Source organism: Etheostoma spectabile, chromosome 2 (assembly GCF_008692095.1).
Source record: "Etheostoma spectabile isolate EspeVRDwgs_2016 chromosome 2, UIUC_Espe_1.0, whole genome shotgun sequence".
NCBI lineage: Eukaryota > Metazoa > Chordata > Actinopteri > Perciformes > Percidae > Etheostoma > Etheostoma spectabile.
This window is the reverse complement of record NC_045734.1, coordinates 25,352,923-25,359,235: the sequence shown is the minus strand read 5'-3', so window position 1 is coordinate 25,359,235 and position 6,313 is coordinate 25,352,923. Positions and strand designations below refer to the sequence as shown.

General features: G+C 41.5%; 2 pseudogenes; both read left to right on the top strand.

Annotated features, from left to right (window-relative positions):
- The window catches only part of LOC116701941 (olfactory receptor 2T3-like), a 3,703-nt pseudogene extending 3,310 nt beyond the window's left edge, over nucleotides 1-393 (top strand).
- Nucleotides 394-3,028: 2,635 nt separating this feature from the next.
- LOC116701933 (olfactory receptor 8G1-like) overlaps nucleotides 3,029-6,313 on the top strand; it is a 20,955-nt pseudogene continuing 17,670 nt past the window's right edge.

The window sequence follows — 6,313 nt, the reverse complement described above, 5'->3', positions numbered from 1 at the left end:
ATGGCCTATGACAGATATGTGTCTATATGTAAACCTCTGCAATATCACACTATAATGACAAAAACCACAGTAAGTATTTTCCTGTTCTTTGCTTGGTTTGTGTCTGCTTGTCATATTTTAGTCCAAACAATATTTAGTTATGAAGCAAAACTTTGTGACTTAACTCTAAAAGGAATATTTTGTAACAATTCAATTTACAAACTTCAATGTGTAACATCAAGAGTAATTACCTGTATTTGGTATAGTTATTCTATTAGATCTCCAATTCTGTGCCCATTGCTTTTCATAGTTTCTACATACACCAGGATATTTTATAATAACCTATCGAAGTAGTAAGACGTCAGAGAGAAAAGCTGCACAGACCTGTTTCCACCCCACCTGGTTTGGTTTTAATCATTTTCTCCATTTTTGCTTGGTCTAGTGGATATACCTATAGCTCGAGTGCCCATCCAATTTCCCTAACGCACGCTTAAGAATCGTTAGCAAATAATTTTGTATCATCCTTGTTACAAACCCACTCATAGTACGAGGCTCAAAATGAAAGAACTATCTAACAACTCAAAGATTGTTCTGTTTCATCCAAATGATTTGATGTAATAACACTGATTACTAATGTACAGGCACTTCTTCTGAAATAACCATGCTGAGATGTGAGTTGTTTGAAAGGTTCAGTAAATCAACAATACTCATTATAGACACATACTGAGTATTTACTGTAAAGAGACTGTGTTGTTATGGGAACGGCCAAGGTGTCCCTTAATTTTGACTTGTGATGCTAATTTTGTGGAATACCAAAATAACAACATCTGTTCGACTTAATCAAGTCATCTAAATGTAGTTTTTCTGTATTTTATTTACTGTCTAATGTATCAGCAGCTAAGTTTCTTTGAAGTACAGCATTTGTTTTTTCATTGCTGTAATCTTTTTTACTTTCAACGTAACATGTTCTCATGTGGACTGTTTCTGTATTTCAACTCTACTTTCATAATGTCATTAGCAAACCTTTAACCCTGTTTACCTGAGATGACATTTACATTCATCGCATTGGCTTGTTTACCATGATAAATTAAATATGAACATTCATCAATATAAGTTGTATTATTGCAGATGCTAACTGTTCCAGCCCACACTTAAGTTTGACATGCCTTTTCAACTGACAGATAAAATCGAGTTTGTTTTGAGTAACAATGATATTTGTTGTTCATATCATATCGCTGGATTTTAATTTCTTCCCACAGCAACACTTCTGACTCCAGGAGGACATCTTATTTTTCACTTCAAGTATGACTTTTACTACTGATCTCAATTTACGGGGGTGACCGTTACTATTTTCTTATTCACAATGAAAAAATAGGTTCACACTGGGAACATTTCATACTCTACATAAGGTAGAAGAGTGCATAGAAAACTTGGCTGGGCAAGATGCTTAAGTTGCAGCTGTTAAGAGTAGAGCTCATTTTATGTTTTGTATACACGGCTGGGTAGTTTCAGCTAAGAACATACATAAGATGTACTGTGATTCTGTAGTTTTTCTTTGGGCATTTCTTCCTTTATCACCAGTACAGCTAGGACATGAAAGGTTAAATACATGCAGGAAACCTGCCACCACCATGTCGGATTTGAACCTGGCCTCTGTGTGAGGACTAATACTTTCTTCATTTACGTTAATTAATTTAATTTTAATTAATTTGATTAGGATTTATTATTTCCAGGACCATTTGCACACAGATGAACAAGTATGCATTACACGTTTCCATCTGCCGTCCATTAGGCAGTTGGATTTACCGTAAAAAGTACATGGTCTAGTACAGTTTAGTATAAAAGAAAGAAAGAAACAAAAAGAAAAGAAAACAAAAACAAAAACCAGAACAAAATTCATTAGTAAAGTAAAAATAGAAGCTTTTATAAGGGGCGCCAATAATATTGACTTTTTCTGATTATATTTTGTATTCACATGTATCCGTGATATGACCAAACACAGCAATTGAGTGCAATACAAACACTGGTCTCTGCAAGACCCCCCAGCAGAGAGTATGGGTCCTAAGCCCTGAATTTCCTCAATGGGCAATATCACGCACCATCACCAGTAAAATCTGCTAGTTGTCCGTGCAATGTTTTCCACCTGGAAGTAATGCACAATAAAAGACGTTTACGACTTTAAAGTGGTCTTATATGCCACACATGATGGATTCATGTCCCTTCAGCGCAATTAGCAACAAGTAGGAAATCCACTTTATTAATAAAGCACCTTGAATACCCCTTGAGATGTATTCTTGTTTTATCATATAGATCACTACAGGCCAAACGTTTGGACATGTTAAACTTGGATTTCATGACTATTTAACATTGTAGATTATCATGAAGGCATCAAAACATTATGAATTGACACATGTGGAATTATGTATTTGAACAAAAAACGTGAAAAAAAAAAAAATGAAAATCATGTCTTATAGTCTAGTGTTATTCCATTTACCCATAGTTCTAGCAGCAGAGACATCTCTAGAACACTGTATATGATGAGACTTGCGCGATATTTACCTTCATGGTCCATATCACTAGAAACCACTGTTAAGGAGAGCTAACCCCAGCAGAAGATATTTGTTGGGCCTAGAACCAGTTATCGCATTAGACCAGTGAAATCTGGCTTTGTTCTGAGTCCAAGTTTGCGGTCTTTATTCCAACGGCCATGTCTTTGTGTGCGACGGAGAAAAATGTGACTGGATGGGATTCTACTGCCCTGGTTTTCCCTCTTAGCATTTGAGGCGGAGGTGTGCGGGGTGGGGATGCTTACTTGTGACACTGGTTTTTGGGATTTATTCAAAAAGGAAGGCATCCTGACCATCATGGCTACCACAGCATCCTGCAGCGCTGCCTTCCCATCCAAGTTTGTGTTTAGTTGGACCCTCATTATTTTTCAACAAGACAATGACCCCAAACACACCTCCAGGAGTGTACGGAGATATCTGACCAAGAGGGAGAGTGGTGGACTGCTTGCCCCCCACAGTCCCTGGGCCTGAACCCATTCGAGATGGTTTGGGGTGAGCTGGACCCGCAGAGGTGAAGGCAAAAGGGCAACAAGTGCTTGGCATTCTGGGAAACTCCTCAAGACTGTTGGGAAACCCTTTTAGGGTGACTCTTCTTTGAAGGTGAAGTGCGAAATCCGTAATCAGAGCAAGACGGCTTATACGTTGAAGAAACTAGAATATAAGACTGTTGTTCAGTTTATTTCACACTTTTTGTAGTACATCATTCCACATGCGTTCTTCATAGTTTTGATGCCTTCATGAGACTCTACATGTCAATAGTCATGAAAATAAAGGAAACACATTGAATGCATCTTTTGCCTATACTGTGTATCACAATAACAAAAAAAATCCCCCTCTCACCTTGTGGGGTGGTATGGTGTATCCTCAAGCTCGGGTTCCTCTACCAAGGCCGGGAGTCGAGGGTTCAGTATCTTAGCTGTTTTCCTCTGCTGCACGGTTCTCTGGACAGAGACCTCTTAATGTTTTTTCCTGGAATCTGCTGTATCCACCTCCCCTTTGGGGGTCACAGCCCCCAGTGCTCTGATGTACCACTGGCATCACTGTTGCTCTATTTTTTCCACATCTTTGTCCAAGCTCACTTTTCAGGCCCTGTGTATTTCTCAAGCTTCTCTCGTGTTCCTTCTTCTGATGTGGGCTGCGCCTGGGAATCTTCACATCTATCCCCTACTGATTTCTCTCCTGTTTGTTCCATCAACACGATGTCTTGTTGGTTAGCCTACCATTTTGTCATTCTGGATCTTGAAGTCCCACAGGATCTTGGCTCGTCTGTCCGCTACTTAGGAGGGGTCTTCCCATTTTGACCTTGGACTTCCACCCTACCTCGTGGCAGATGTTCCCTGTAACTAGACCGCTATCTGTTATGGCGTTTCAGTGTACGCCTCTTCCTGCCATGCATCTTACACCCTGCTGTTTGTGTGCTGTACTGATCTCCGGGGCTCCTGCACAGTCTGCCTGGGGCCTGGCCTGTGTGGAAGACCAGCTTCTATTGATCTTGTACTGAGTGCCCTGTTCTTTTGCTGCCATGATTAGTGCCTCTGTGCTGGCCTTCAGTCCACCGTTTCCAGCCACTGGTAGGATTTTCTTGATATCAGCTATTCTTTTTTCTATTGTCTGGTGGTACACAACCGTGCAGCGGCTTTGGTCCCTCCAGGACGGTTCTTCATCTTCCTTGTCCTCGCCTTCGGGTTTCTGCTGCCCAAGGTTTTCCTAGCCCCTCATCTTGGGGCCATCTTCTGAGGTACTCCTGGATCTTCTTTGTTCATCCTGGACAGTGGTCTTGTTACTCACTAGCCCTCGGCCCCCCACGCTACACTTGGTGTACAGTCTCAGGGGGCTTGATTTGGGGTGAAACCCCTGCATTTTGAGGAGCTTTCCCGTCTTGATGTCGTTGCTCTATCTCTCCTCTTTTGCTAGTTTATTAGACCAGTTTCGGGGTATCTGATGACTGCAGGGCGTATGTGTTGATGCTTCGGTCTTGTTTTTCCCCCATTCAGCTACTTTTCAGGACCTGCCTCCTTCTTTGTAGGTATTTGGCTGTGGCGGTCTTCACTTGCTGCCTCCTCATGGTTTCCTTAGCCTTTGGCCCCCCAAGGTATTTGTCGCTACCTGCACATCTGCAATAACAGCCTCTGTATTCAATCCCTCATTTCTGATCATCTTCCCTTTTTTTTGATACATGCAACCCACACTTGTCCACATCCGAACGACATTCCAATTCTTTTGCTAGATCCTGGTAGTGTGGATCCGTGGTTGATATCTCGCCTCATTTCTGGCTACAGCTTGATGTCATCCTGCAGCGGAGGTAACGCTAATTGTTTCCGCTTCGGAATCACTAGTTGTTTTTTTTTTCCATGTTATGCAGAGGCAGTTAATCGGCACGGTAGTGTGGATGGGATTGTTCCCTTCTGGGATCCCTCATGATCAGGATTGTCCCGTCCTTGGGTTAACCATTCCGGGTGGGTCCATCCATCCGCAGTTGGTTCCTTTGTACTGCAAGGCGTTCAGAAATGCATACATGATATATATACATATAGGTGTGTACATTGACAGTGTTATCATCCAGCATGAAGTTGATCAAACTAGAATGCACTCATTGGAAGATGTACTTAAAAAAGGAAGAAGGAGTTTGCCAGAGATGCCAGCACTTGTTGGCCTTTTGCCTCACTCTCGGTCCAACTCTCCCAAGCGTCTCATTGGGTTCAGGTCCGGTGACTGTGGAGGCGCACCAGGCCGTCACTCTCTTCTTGGGTCAATAGATCTTAACAGCTTGGAAGGTGTTTTTTGGGATCATTGTCTTTGAAAAATAAATGATGGTCCACTAAACGGAACTGGATGGGATTACATGTTTGTGCCAGGATGCCGTGTTAGCCTACTTGTTCAGTAATGCCTTCAATTTTGAATCAAATCGCCACACTCTCACCACCAAAGCCCCCCCACACACCCATAACCTCCTCCTCCAGCTTCCGTTGGGACCCAGGCTGTAGAATCATCCCGTCACGTTTCTGTCTGTCGCACAAAGACACGTCGGTTGGAACCAAAGATCTCCAACTGACTCACCTTCTTGTTCCATTAACAGATTTTTTCTTCTGTTCTGGATTTTAGCTTTTATTTTCACACAAACACACACGCCTGAAAGACTTGCCAGGACTAAAACTATTCTACGTTAGAGATTATGTACTGAGCCCATGTCATGAAAAGCCTGCAACTTCAGGTCCTCCAGAGTCTGATGCAGTTCTTCTGTATTTCGTAACTATTGTGGAGAGTTTACTGAAGATCCTAATGGGGGGGGCAAAGCAATTGTCATAAAACTTTCCACACTCAACGTTCACTTCTAATTTTGAAAAGGACAACACCAGGTACTTCCAAGGTCAGGTATCTATGAATGGGTAGACCCAACAGTAACAGGTTGGATGTTGGTGTTTTATCATGTAAGTGAGACTCTTTTTTAGGAATTCATGCCCGCTTGTTTATAAATTGCTTGTTTATTACTCAACATCTATACATTTAATTAGACAACATTAATGGATGATGATGCAACGGACCTATGTAACTCTGGCTGGCATGTGGAAGTTAACAATACAGATATGTTTTTTATTTTTTATTTTTGTTCATAGCATCTATTTCTTCTAATAATCTGCAGTAATTCTATTTATGTGTACCTTATCTGGTTTTCACCAAACCTCCATGAGCCTATGTACATTTTCATTGCAGCTTTGTAGTGAACTCGGTTCTTTACAGCACTAATATCTACCCACAGCTTTGATTGA